This window comes from Sciurus carolinensis, chromosome 1, assembly GCF_902686445.1.
Source record: "Sciurus carolinensis chromosome 1, mSciCar1.2, whole genome shotgun sequence".
NCBI classification, from domain to species: Eukaryota; Metazoa; Chordata; class Mammalia; order Rodentia; family Sciuridae; genus Sciurus; species Sciurus carolinensis.
The window spans coordinates 196,121,834-196,135,971 of record NC_062213.1 but is presented as its reverse complement, the minus strand read 5'-3'; positions in this window follow the sequence as shown (position 1 = coordinate 196,135,971).

The window sequence follows — 14,138 nt, the reverse complement described above, 5'->3', positions numbered from 1 at the left end:
GGAGGGAGCTTGGGTCTGTGGATGGCAACAGCCTGGCTGCCCTTGGCAACCTGCCTTGCCCATCCCTCCTGACCCCGGCAGGCTGCCCACGCGTCCGCCATCACCACTCAGACCCCTGGAGGTTCCCCATCCCCAGGGTTTTGGCCCAGTCCTGACCTGGTACAGGATTCCTTGCCCTCCAGAGTCACCCCAATACCTTCTGCCCCAAATACCTGTCTGAGCCCCAGCTCACTGAGCCTCGGGATGTGCTCCAACGTCCCACCCTGCTTTCCACGGGTTGACACTGGACTCCAGGTCTTCAGACAGTCCTCTTCTTGGTCACCAAATCAGCTCTGATAACCCTGGTTTGGGGGACTCGGCCTGCTGTTCACTGGGGTCCAGCCTGGGGTGCCTGGCGTGTTGAATCACCTGTCTGAAGGCCTTTCCTGGCTCCCAGGGGATTGCAGGGTCCTTGGAGGACCCTTCACCCACTTCCAGGCAAAGCCAGAGTCCTGTCCGGCAACCGCTCCTCCCTGAGCAGGTCCCTGACAGCACAGGGGACAAGGGGTCGTGGTGACTTGTTCCTGGTGTGGTTCCCATTGGATGTGAGTCTCTGGCACACAGAGGTGTTCAGGGGAAGTTTGGAAGTGGAAGGAAGGGAGAGAGGGGGTGGAGGGAGGTCTAGCACAGTGCCCGACCTGGACGTGCGTACTGACACAGAGACGTGATCCGGTTGCCTCTGCTTGCTGAGGGAGCTTGACGACCTTCCAAAAGGGATACGTGTGCTGTCTCCTTATTATGGCAGCGATACCTGCCAGCGCCGATTTCTTCTAGACCAAGGGCTGGCAAACGTTTCCCTGTCAAGGGCCTCAGTACTTCAGGTCTTGTGGATCACGCGCCTGCTACAGCACATTCTTCTGTTGGTAGTGGTTTTTACAACCCTTTAAAAACATGAAAGCCATTCTTAGGTCATGGGCCAAAGGCAAACAGGCCTCGGCCTGCAGTTGTCCCTCAGGTCACATACGCTGGCCCTTGGTGACAATCCGAAAAGACACAACTGAGGGGTTAAGGGCGCAGGCAGCTCCCTCCTCCAGCAGCCGGGCTTCCTCCCGAGCCCCTCTCTGGACGCGTGTCCTGTGTGTGTTTTGCCAGCCCAGGACTGACCCTCCCGGCTGCCTCCAGGCAACGGCGGAACGTGGACCCAGCTCCCGGCTACTGAGTGTGGATCTAGGACAGCGTCTTCCCTGACGGGCGGCGCTGAGTCGCGGGAGCCCGATGTCCTCGGCGCCTCTCCCGAGGGTGGAAGAGTGATGCTCGTCCTGGTTGTTTGTTCAGAGGCCAGGAGGTGGGGACGATGGAGCCCACTGACCGGGGCAACCCCAGGCCCGGCCCCTCCGCTGCCTCTGACGCTGGGCTCCCTCCTGCAGTGCATGGGGCTCAGATCCCGTGTGCAAACAGACGGTGCCCACGGATGAGGGTGCTGGGCGCAGGCTCACCCACTGGGTCAGAGCCCCTGCTTCAGAGCAGGAGCGTGTGGGCGTCAGCCGGTCTCTGGCTGCCCCACCATGCAGGCTGCGACGGGCTTCCCTGTGAGCGCACAGCAGAGCAGCTGGGACGCACAGTGGGGGCACTGCCACGGGATGTAAGGGGGACACGTCAGGTGAGCTGACCCATTAGGGGCCATCGTGGAGAAGTGGCCCTGAGGGCATGGGAGGCAAAGAAGGAACTGTCCTCTGCCCAGGAGCCTCAAGCTCACTGAACAAGGCCTCTCCTCTCAGTCCTCTGCCCTAAAAACTGAACCCAGACATGTCACTCTCCTCTTCAAATGTCTTTGTGCCCCACGGTCTGGGTCTGAGCGCCAGGTGCACCTTGCAGCCTCCACCGCCCCCCTCCCCCCCGTTCCCCTAAGCCTGCCTCTGGGCCTTTGCACATGCTGTTCCTGCTGATTGACATGTTCCCTCTCCTGCTGGCCCCTAGTGCATCCAAACATCACCCTCCCTGACCCAGGCAGTGGGGTGCTCCCTCCGGGGTGCAGCACACAGGTCAGGACAAAGTCCGGGGTTTGGAAACGTTTGTGTATCCACTCGCCCTGGCCCATCCAGCTGGGTCATCCTCACCTCCAAATGCCGGTGCCCACTCTGTAGCCCGGCCCAGAGTCATTATCTGGCCCACAGGGGTTGGGTTAAGGCAGGGGACAGCTGGGCCTGGGCCCCCTCCACCCACTGACCACCCGCCCAGGCCCCAGCCCACGCGCCCGTCTGGGTGGAGCTTGGGTGCCAGTGGGAACCCGGCAGGCCGGGCAAGAAGGCGCTCGTCTGAGAACCAAGCCAGAGATGACCTCACGCTGACTCAGCCTCCCAAACACGCGGCGGGGCGGGTGGGCGGGGCGCTGGGACAGGCAAGGTGCGCCCTGGCCAGATGGAGGGCGAGTGGGAGGGAGCGGCCTCCTCTCACCTGCCCGCTGAGCACATCACTCGTAAAAAGCGACCGAAAAGCAATGGGAGGGACGAGCCCCAAGCCCGCAGCTGGCACTTTTTCTGGGAGGTAATTAACGCTCATTCGGAAAGAATGATGACAGTGTCCGGGAGGAGCCAGAACCCAGCCCAGGTGTGCGCCAGGCGAGGGCCAGGACCCAGCCCGCCCCCAGGCCCAGCGCCCAGGACACGCGCAGCCCGCCCCCCGCCGCCCGCTCTGGCCACGTGGACGCAGCAAGGGCCCTGAGCCTCCAGGGGCGCCTGAGCTTCCCCCCAACAGCCCGGGAGGCTGCCTCTTCCCCAGCCTGCAGAGGGCTGGGCGGCCGGGCGTCTGTGGAGTGCACGGCCCTCTGGTCACAGCAGGGCCACGGCTGGCCACTACAGACCCCGGCTTCAGAGGGAGAGCTGGAAAGAGGACGCAGGACACCGCCAAGGGCATCCTCCTGGACAGAGGGGCGGGATCGGCTGCCACTCCCAGCCGTGACTGCGCTGCAGGGCCCAGTGGGGACAAGGAGGGCCGGGAGCGGGGACCACAGCAACACAGCTGTGGCCATCAGGCAGTGGCCGGGAGGTGGTCAGGGTCCATGCCCTCCCAGGGGCACGTTGGGGGCCTTGAATCCTCCGTGGCAGGTCAAGGCCTTGCAGTCCAGCTGCTGCGAGTCCACGCCGCCTCCTGGCAGCGGGTCCCCCGGGGACAGAAGGATCCTGCAGGCAAGCTCAGCTGCTCCAGGAGGAAGCCGGGCACAAAACCCAGGTCCCCACGCCAGGCCAAACGGAGGCCTCTGGGCAGGGCTGGCGCCACGGCTGGGTGGTGTCACGCCCAAAAGGCCCCCTGACGTCCTGGCCCCCAAACCTCTGAGCATGATCTCACGTGGAAAGGAAGTCCTCGCAGGGGTGATCGGGTAAAACGAGGGCAGGGGAGCAGGACAGGACTGGGACTTTCTAAAACGGGAAAACGTGGACGGACACAGGAGCCATGGAAGCAGACGACCAAGAGACCAGGGAGAAGAAGCTTGTGACCGTGAAGGGCGGGGAAGCCACCGAGCGGCCACCGCCAGACCAGGGAGAGCCAGGGACCCACCGCCACACCTTGTGCTCGGGCCTCTGCTCTCCAGAACCGCCGGACGAGAATTCTGTGGCTCTCTGTTGCAGGAGGCCAGCTTTGGCCAGTCCCAGAGAGGCCGTGCTGCTGCTGTGGGGTCTCTGGGCAGCCTGCGTGGTCCCGGGGGCTCCCAGGGTCTGCTGGCTTTACTGCTCTGCATTCGCCATCCCGAGTCTCCCGACTGTTCAAGGACAGGCCACATGCTGCGCAAGGCCCGCTAATGGCGGGCTGCTCCTGCGGTTGCGCCGCCCTGGCAAGTCCCGGCCACGGGTCCAGCCAACTCCCCAGCCGCCAGGCCCGCTCAGCTCTCCACGGTGACCCCGGAGGGAGCTGCCCCAGCTCGCGTGGGGTCCCGGGGCTCTGACTCGCCTCCCGCCACCTGGGTTCCTCGAGGACCTCCTCAGGATGCTAGAGACTCCTGGGTGGCCTCGCTGATCCCAGATCCTGCCAGGTTGAGGCTGAGGGTTAGAGGCTGCAAAGCAGGTGACCGTCAGGAGACGAGAGGCGGGCCAGGCACCCAGCACCCCTCCGCCAATCAGCCATGCCTCCTGGGGGCGCAGACGCTCCGTGGGGTGGAGGAATCAGGGTCGAGGACCGCCTTGCTGGGGGGCTCGTGGCCACCTCGGGATGGCCGTCCCGCACGCCAGGGGGCCATGAACTGGCTCCTCTCCCTTGACCTGGGGGCGAGGGGCGGAGAAGGGAGAGGGGCCTGTTCCTCTGGGCAGCTGCCACTCCAAAGGCAAGATGGCAGATAATCACGTTAACTCCCGGCAACAAAGCCTGGGCCAGAGAGGGAGATAAAATGCAGCCGGGATAACGGAGGTCCACAGATAATCCCCACCTCTGGCCTCGGTGTCTGCGGCAGCAGCCCCTCACCCTGTGGGCAGGCGGGAGCACCCCTGCACCCCAGCTGGTGAGCAGGAAGGGAAGCGGGATGCCACGCTGGGGGTGGCAACCCGGCCACTGGACCACCCCCTGGGCAGGGCCGGCCGGCCATATCTCTGGCACACAGTGGCCACCACACCCAACTCCCATCCCTCCACTCAGTCAACTCCCCTGTGCGTCCAGGTCACCACCGCCCACCCAGCCCACCTGCCCTGTGGCTCTGTTCCTCAAAGGCATGTCCCTGGATTCTGTCAATCATCTTTCTTCCCAACCAGAGGACCTGTCCCTTGGAGCCAGAGCCTTGGTGATTGAACGCTTGGCCTCTGCCTGCCCAGAGGAGGAAGCAGCACATCCTTCTGGGAGGGGACTCTGAGGAGACCGAGAAGAACGTGAAGACCAGCCGGGAGGGCCAGGCAAGCGAGGGCCACGGTGGCACCGGGCGGTGGCCGCTGAGCTGATGAGCACGGTCAGGTACTAGCCGAGGAAGGAATGGATGACAAAGCAGACAACAGAAGGGTCATGGAAAATAATACTCCTACAAGACAGCTCCCCAGGAAAAATGGAGGGACGTGCGGCTCCATGCGGCTCCGGAGGAGGGAGGGAAATTGGTCAAACATTGACCTCTCCCGGGGCTTCTTTCCTGATAACAATGGGCCCTGGGGGAAAGGGGCAGTGCGGAAAGCTGGGTCCCAAACCTTGACCTTCCCGCAGGGCGAATGAGTCCTAAAGGACAGTGGGCAAGACTGGAGTCCTCCTCCCCCGGGTCTGGTTTCAACCTGTACAGCTAACCCGAGGTCAAAACCGCATGCGCGGTTTCCAGGGATGACATCATCCTCACTGTGCCCTCTAAAACCAGAGTCCCCTCTGTAACTGACGGCCATTTCCCCATCCGGAAAATGGGCCCCCACGGTGCCCGAGCCTGCAAATCAATAAGGTCCCTCTCTGAATCCCGTGGGGCGCGCGTCCCGTCCTCCTGCGCTTACAACGATCTCGGGCCAGTGCAGACGCAAGTCCAAACCCATTTTCGGGGGTGGAGAGGGATCTACAAGGTGGAGGGAGGGGGTGATTTTTGCCCCCTTCCGTGTCCTGATCTCAGCAACCTGGAATGCGCACAGCCCCCTGGGGCGGCAGTCAGATAGTGACACTGATTGAGTAACCTCTGGAGGTTTGGGACATATTCCTGGCATGGACTCCGTGCTGGCAACCAGGAGAGGAAGCGACGGCCGCGCCCGCAGCCCCAGCCCTCCAGGACCGCTCAGACCAATCAGGAAAGGAGGCAGCTGCAGGCGGGACCTGGAAGAATTTCCAGCGAGTCTCAAGAAATCAAGGTTCGCTCCATTGTCAAGGCCAGGCCTGGGAGTCTGGGAAACAGCGGGGACATGGAGCTTGTCGCCCCCACTCCCAGGACAATCACGGTTTCACGTGAGCGCCCTTCCTTCCAGCTCACTCCAGGTGTGACTTTTGGTAGTCGAAAGAGGAGAGGCCAAGGACCTCCAAGGAAGGAGGCTGCCCTGCCCGCAGTCCCCGGCCCCACACGACTTCAGCTGAGCAGCGCATCCCTGCTGGCAGATCAGTCGTCACAGGGGACTTGAGGACTCTGAGAAGGTGGGCGGGAGGGCTCAGGCTGTCCAGGAACAGCGACAGGGAGCGCGGCCCCCAGGACCGTCCCACACAACCCCCTCCTTCCACTCACTCATCGGCTGGCTCACTAGGTGGGTCCAACAGTCAGTCAGCAAACCTTTGGGGACCCAGGGGAAAGTAAGACAGAGTGTGACCACGAGGGTGTTCTCGTGTCGGAGAGGAGACAACCACCCAAAGAACTGGGCGTGCTAAAGGCACGTGGAGCTGCTGACTCCCTAAGAACCCCAGAGGGTTCCCGGGGGGCAGGGGCCCAGCCCCCCTATTCCCGTCCCCCAAAGCCATCACAGAGCTTCCAGAGGACACTCCACAGCCAGGTCTCCCCCAGCAGCCCCGGAAATGCTGGGGAGAGGGATTCTACAGAAAGTCCCCCAGGGGGACCAAATGGCCATGTTCGTGCCCCGAGATGGGGAGACCCTGGCCCTCCTCATTAGGCCGGTCACTTACTGAGGCTGGCAATACAGAAACACTCTGTAAACTGGACACTCTGGGTGACGTTGTCGGAAGCTTGCAGAGGTGGCCGCCCTAGACTGGAGGTCTCAGGAAGGCAAGGGCCGAGCCTGCCCCAGGGGCGCCAGGTGAGCAGCCCCTGAGTCGGGCCGGGCCTCCTCCATCGCACTGCAGGCTCCTGTTTGAACCACGCAGGCCCAGAAGACTCTGCACCAGGGCTTCCTGCTGAACTCAGCCACTCAGGCGGAGGCCGACGGGCCACTAGCCTTCACGGCCCAGCTGACCCACCTGGGCCCCCTCAGCCCCTCAGGAAGACCCTCACTGTGCTCTGCCGTCTGAGTTCATATTTTAGAACCACTTATCACACCCCTTACTTTATATATTACCTACTGCACGCGGTCACTTTGACTTAACTTCATACTAGAATGTAAATGGCTTTACAAGGCTTTTTCAACCGTGCTTTAAATTGACTAATAAAAATCATACGTATGGATGGTGCACAGCAGGATGCTCTGATCTACGTCCGCAGTGTGGAATGGCTAACTCAAGCTAATTACCCTCCACATTACCTCATCTTCACCATGCGTGTGTGTGGTAAGATTTCAAATTTATCCTCTTAGCAATTTTCCAGAACACAATACATTGCTATTTACTATAGTCACTGCCTTATTTGGAAACAAGATGTCATTTGCAGTTACAAAAACACTTAGTGCTCTGGTTCTCAACTTGTCGGCACAGGGATCGATGGCCTGGGCTGCACCTCAGTCCCGTCAGAACCCAAGGACAGGGTCCAGGCAGATCTACTGTTTATTTCCCCAGGTGGATCTGCTACATGACCACACTTCAGGAATGTTCGACACCGCCTCCTTCCCATGCAGGAATCACCATCCTCTATTCGTTCACCATCCCTAAAGCACCTACTCAGTGCCTGAAACCAGGCTCAGAATCTGTTGGTTTTCTAGCCTTTGCTTGAATACTGCCAGTGATGGGGAACTCACTGCCCCATTGGGCACATCTTTTCCCTGGAGCTGGTTCCTGGGTGGTACGTAGGAGCGAGAGGGGATGGGGAAGGGAAACAGGTGGATTTGGCTGGGTCCTACTGTGTGCTGGCAATGGCGTGGGAAACGTCATGTGCTGTTTCTCTGGCACTTGACACCCCTCCCCCTGCTGTGTTGCCAATGAGGAAACTGAGGTTCAGAGAAGAGTGGGGGCCCACGGAGCCGCTCAGCCTGAGGACGGGGAGTGAATCCTCGCTCCAGTGTTGCTGGGGTGGGTTGTAGGTTGTGGTAGGTGAGAGCCCAGGCCTGGCTATTTGCAGGGCTATTTGCAGGTGTCCAGAAAGACCTTCCCTTCTCCAGGAACTTAACTCCAGCCTCCACGACAAGCCTTCCCTCAAGTTCCCTCCTCCTCCTCCCTCTTCCCTCCCTCCCCCACCTCAGTCCAGTGAGTACATTGGTCCCCAGTCCCCAGTCCCCAGTCACCTCCAACCAGAAGCACTTACACGTGAAAGGAACCAAGTGGGCCCAGCTGAAGCTGACCTGTGGGCAGACCCAGGTCCCACTTGGGGGGGACGTCATCCCTGTCACTCCCCAGCCGGAGCTCAGAGGTGACAATCCCAGCCAGCTCCTGACGGGCATGGCCGTGGACCACAGAGGCGGCTCCCCTCCCGTGCTCTGCCCCCACCGGGAGCTGCCCACCGGCTCCCAGCCCTGGCTCGGGACGCAGCTCAGCAGAACGAGCGGCAGGAAACCCCGCCTCCTGCGCCCGGCTTCTGCCTGGACGGCGCTCCAAGCCGCAGGTCCCTAGCGGGCTGTGAATCAGGTGGGGGCCACAGCAGCATTTAAAAATGAAATCTGAGAGAGCAGAAAAGACTAGAGCAGAGCGGCGTGGCAGTGGCCCCATGGGAAATGTCTGCTACTGGAGCTGGGCGCACGGGGCCCTGCCACTGTCCCCTCGAGGCTCAGGAGAGTGGCTCCGTTACTCACTGGGAAGAACGGCACCCGAGGTGAGGCCTCCAGGGATCCCCACGTGGTCACCCTGCCCATCGCTGCCCCCAGATGCGTGATGAGAGGGTGTAGCGGCCACCACCACGCAGGGAGCAGAGGCTCCCTCTGCCAAGAGCGCACTCCTTCCAGAAGTTTCCGTGTTTGAACATCAGCTCCGCACCTAGACGGTGCTAGAGGAAACCCTCAGGAGCCTGTGAGGGCGGAGGAGGCCCGCGTGGCGGGACAGCTGTGGACCGTGAGGGGGCCTCCCACGAGCGCCGCGGTCCGGAGTGAGCGCGACAGGGCTGACGGGCCTCCAGAGCAGGAGGCGGCTCCTCGGGAACAGCTGGGAGCCCTCCCTCGGGCTGGCGAGCTGGGCTCCTGGCCCCTCAGAAAGCTCTGGGCCGTTCTCCGGCATCGCGGCCTGGACAGAGGAGCAGGGACGTGGCGCAGGGGAGCAGGCCGCCAGCAAGGGACAGAGCAGGGCCACAGGGACACGGGGCCTGCAACCACTTCTGCAGCCCAGGCCCCTCTGGCCACTGCAGGGGTGGCGTTCCAGGGGTCCTGGGGGGCCCAGCTGGGCCAGCAGGACCCCTTAAGCCTGTCACCCCAGGCTCATTTTCCCCAATGGCCTAGATGGCCTGTCCCACAGAGTGCCACAGGCGCCACAAGTGTCCTGGAGCCACGTAAACGTGGGAATAAACTGGTGTGATTGATTTTAATGATACGCTATTTAACCCACACTCGGAAATAGCCTCGGTGCCACAGGTCTGTGCCGTGGTGTCAGAGCGCTCCCGTCCTCCCCCCTCCCTCCCCTCCCGTCCTCCCCCCTCCCTCCCCTCCCTCCCTCCCCCCTCCCTCCCCTCCCTCCCCTCCCCTCCCTCTCCCCTCCTCAGTGAAGCAGCCCCAATGGTGAGCGGCCTCCTGCTGGAGGAGTCCCAGGGCCTCCCGGGAGACTCTGGCCTCCCGTTGACTGGCCCTGGCTGATCCAGTTACAGGAAACCGTTCAGGTGGCACAGGCAGGATTTCCTTCGAATGGCAATAAAATGCGTCATTGATTCTGGAATCCAACACACCTGCTTACTAAGCTGTGCACTCTGGGCCGCTCACTCGTCCTCTCTGAGCGCCAGTTTTCCCATCTGGAAACCGGGAGTGACGATGACAGCGCAGTCCCTGCTCCGCTGGCACAGGTTGTTCTAAGGTTTTACGTACATTAACTCTTCGTTCAAGAGTCTGTCACAGGGCTGGGATGTGGCTCAGTGGTGGAACGTTTGCCTCGCGTGTGAGGCACTGGTTCGATCCTCAGCACGGCATACAAGTAAATGAGTAAAATAAAGGTCCATCAACAACTAAAAAAAATTTTTTTAAAAAAGAGCCTATCATTCAGTGTCTCAATTTATAGACAGCAGAGCTGAGGCACAGAGAGGTTAAGTAAATTGCCCAAGGTCACACAGCCAGTATGTGGCAGAGATGGGATTCATACCCAGGACTCTGAACTCCAGAGTCACACTGCTGACTTGAGGTGACCATGAAGATTAAGAGGAGGGCTTGACACAGGCTCCGGCCCACAGCAGGCATGTAATAAACTGCCCTCAACAGAGGCGAGAGCATGTGGCAAGAGACCCTGGGCACAGCTGGGCCAGGACCGACCAGGAGGCAGCCCCTTCTGTGTTTCCCTGGTGATGCTCTGGCCACAGGCTGAGAGGGGAATTTGAGGAGGTGAGACTCTTAGAGCCCAGTGCGGGGGCCGCTGAAGGGGACTCAAGGCCTGGCTGGCTCTGGCGATGGCATGAGCTTCGAGGGGTGGCCCTGAGCAAGACCCCACCAGCAGCCGGAGCCGGCACCTCCACCGTGTCCCACCGAGTAGGGCGGGGCATGAACAGGACCCGGCCACACGGAGCCCTGGAGGCCATCTGAGGAGGTACTGACTTCGCAGGAGAGGCCACACTTGGTCACCATCATCAGACCCTTGAAGGGCGGAATGGCAGAGAAGCATCCCCGGGAGTTCAGAGGGCAGAGCAGCGTCTACACGGGGTGCCGCCAGTGACAGGCTTCCACTAAAATAACCAGTGACCCTGAGCTGGCGACACGGGGAGGGCAGCCTGGGGGAGTGATCTGAGGATTCCCTCACCGGACACGGGCAGGCAGAGGTTGGCTGCCCCTTGGCACCGTGGGCTGGGATCCTGCTCTGCAGGGGTCGAACCAACAGCCCGGGAGCCGGGCCCCTCTAAGGTGCTGGGTTTCAAATGTCGCGTGTGTTTACCCAGCAGGCCCCAGGCTGCAGCCCCATCCCCTCCAACCACTGTCCACGCTGCTGGTTGGCGGCCTTTCCAAAACGTTCCTCTCTCCCACCATGTCGTCACTGCTCAAGTCTTTCGGTGCCTCAGCATCTGTGCCCCTCGCTGCGCCTGGCTGAGAGGCCACCCAGAGCTTAGCGGCGTGGATACAACAACCACTTAATGGTGCCCAGCCCAGGGTCAGGAATTCAGAGATGAGGTCGGCTCACTTCTGCTTGGTGGCGTCTGGGCCTCCGCTGGGAAGACTTGAGGCCTGGGGTGACTCTAGGGGCGGCAGTCGCAGGGCTGGCTGTGGGTGGGGACACCAACGCGGGCTCTCCTTTCCTCTCTCAGCGGCTAGTTGGGCTTCCTCACAGCATGGCGTCCAGGTTCCCAGCGTGACCACCCCAGGACAGCAAGGGGGAGGACGTCTTTACCACAAGGCTTGCAGGCCACAGAGCTCCCGCGTACACACGAAGCATCCGTTATACCTGTGGTGTCACCCAGGCTCAGGCAGAGGACGCAGGTCCCTCACTGGATGGGAGGCGTACCCAGGCCACCTTTGGGAAGCACACGGCCACACGTCAGAGGACGTCCAGCCCTTCCGCACCCGTGGCCTCACTGGGCCCCGGTCCCCTCCACGGCTTTACCTGACGCCCTCTGTGCACCCTCAGGGTAAATGGTGACGTCACTCCTACCAGGACGTCTGCTCTGACCAGCAACCCCTGGGGGAGGGGAAGCATGACAGGAGCTGGGGCCCCTCTCGTCCACTGCCACGTCCGTCACTCTGGGCGTGTCCTTATTGGTCTCCAGCAGGATCAGAGTCCCACAAGGCAGGGGCAGCGTCTATCCCAAACACCAGTCCGTCCCTAGCACCTGGCCAAGTCCTAGTCCCTCGGGGGGTCTCGCCAGCAGCCGCCTCCCCCAGCAAGTCTTCCCAGATGGCACCAGACGACATCAGGCATCTCCATGCGCTGACCCCACCAGCTGACCGGCTGCTGGGAGGGAGCCATGGAGGGAGGCGACTCGGCCCGCAGCGCGTTAACCTGACCTCGGCCGCTCTGCCACAGAGCCTACGGGGCCCGACAGGTGTCCCCAAAGCCGAAGGTCCCCAAGGGCTGACAGCATCCGCCTCACCTGGAGACCCTGCCCCAGACCCACGGGATCTGCCTCCAAGTGCCCAGGAACGTGCCTTCCTGACCTGCTCGCTCCCGGGGCGATTCTGAAGCCCAGGCCCAAGGGGGTGGAGGCTTCCTGGGGAGCTGAGGGACGCAGGTCAAGTTACTGCACCTCTCTGAGCTCAGAAGCTCGACTTCAGGGCCCCGGGAAGGGCCCTCCCAATGGGCTCACTCACAGAAGGTATTTTGTATCTTTAAGGGCCCCCTCCCTGACTTCTAGAAACTTCAGACCACCTCCCCAGAGAACCACAAGGAGCCCGCAGTCACTGGGAGAACAAGCAGCTGTGCCAGCTGCTGGCTCGGAGCCTGGCAGCTGGACGCAGAGCAGGCTCAGGAGTGGGTCCAGCTCTCTCTGGCCTCTGTTTGCCCATCCATAAAGTGGACGTGCAGCCGTGGCCACTCCAAGGTGCTGCGCGAGCTCACACAGCTGAGGCAGGGGGCACCCCCACTCAGCCGCTCGGGAAAGTGCTCTGCACCGGCCCCGCCGGCCCCCCGCCCAGAGTCCAGAGCTCCCGTCAACAGATACCAAAGTACTGGGACAGCCTGTTCTCTGGGAATGCAGGGGGAGATAAGGCCAATTTTACCAAGCCAGATTAAGAGGCAGGGGACTGGACTTGATGAACCAGAGTCTCTGATTCTGGGACAGGAGCGATGGGAATGGACTTGCCCTTGGTGGTTTCAGAGAAGACACTGCTTTGAGGAAGCTGGGGCACGCCCAGATCAGAGGACGCTGGGAGATTAGGGGAAGGGGACAGCGTCATTAGCCCAACCCTCTCCTTTGCTTCCCGTGCCATAAGCACTTGTGAATGAAAATGAAACACAGGCCAGAACCCAGAAGATGCAGAGTGACCAGAGTCAGTGATGTACATGACATGTCCCTGGAGGGCTTCCTGGAGGAGGTTCCTTCTGAACATCGAGGGAAACGGCAGAGGTCAGCAGAAACAGAAGGCAAGGCCAGCAGATGCAGGGAGCCGAGAGTCACCTGCATAATCAGGAGACATTAGATGAGCACATACTACGTCCAGACTTACCTAAGTGCTGCTCAGGTGCTCTCGCTCTTTGGAACATTTTTCTTGATGTTCATTTTATGTCTTTATATTAAGAATGATTTTAAGGGGCTGTGGTTATAGCTCAGTGGCAGAGCACTTGCTTAATGTGTGAGGCACTGGGTTCAATCCTTAGCACCACATAAAAATAAATAAAGGTATTGTGTCCATCTACAACTAAAAACACTTTAAAAATAATAATGTTAAGTTCTGAAGAAACTGCAAACCTGTATAAAATTTGCATGTGTAATAATGCAGAATATTTTCCCCCCGGAACCATTGAAAAGTTGCTGACCTGGTATCCCACCATCCCGTTTTCTAGTGTTTATTTTCTACAAAGAAGAACATTTCATGACACAGTAAAACCTCAGGTCAGAAGTTGGCGTTCATAGTTCACTAGTTGATAGTTTTGGCTCCATAGACCTCACGCCAGCTTTGCCAACCATCCCCCAAATGCCCTGTGTACCCGGGGGCCCCCTTCAGTGTCCCGAGGTGTGAGCCTCTCAGGTCTCCTTAGCCTGGGCCGGCCCCCCAGCGCTCCCTCCACCGCCTTGACGCTTTGGAAAATCCCAGGTCATCTCTCTTGTAGAATTTGGGCTCGGCTGCTGTTTCCTCCTGGCCAGACTCAGGCTATGTGCTTGTGGCAGGGCTGTCCCTGGTGGCGCTACTGGGTGCTTTGCATTTGTGACATTAGTGGTGATGTTAAATCTGGTCACTTCATTAAGATGGCGGCGGCCAGGTGTCTCTACTGAGAAGTTACTCTTTCTCCCTTTGTAATTAAATAGTTTGTAAAGAAATACTTGGAGGCCGTGTAAGCATCCAGGCCTCACCGAATCTCACCCCCTGACTTCTGTAGCCTCTTATCCCACAGGTTACAGTCCGCGGCGGTCGTTGTTTCTTAGAATGCTCAAATTGTCCCAGATTTGGCCCGCGGAGGCCCCTTCAAGTGGCTGCAGCGCATTTTGACATATCTCCATCTTCCTTTGCCATTTCCTGACTTTCTGGCACTAAGAGGTTTTTTCAGGCCCCCTTGTCTCTTCCCTGCCCTGGAACCAGCGCTGGAGTCCCTGGTGTGAATTCGGGTCCTCTTTAATTGGCCGCCACCCGCCACCCACAGAGAGGCCC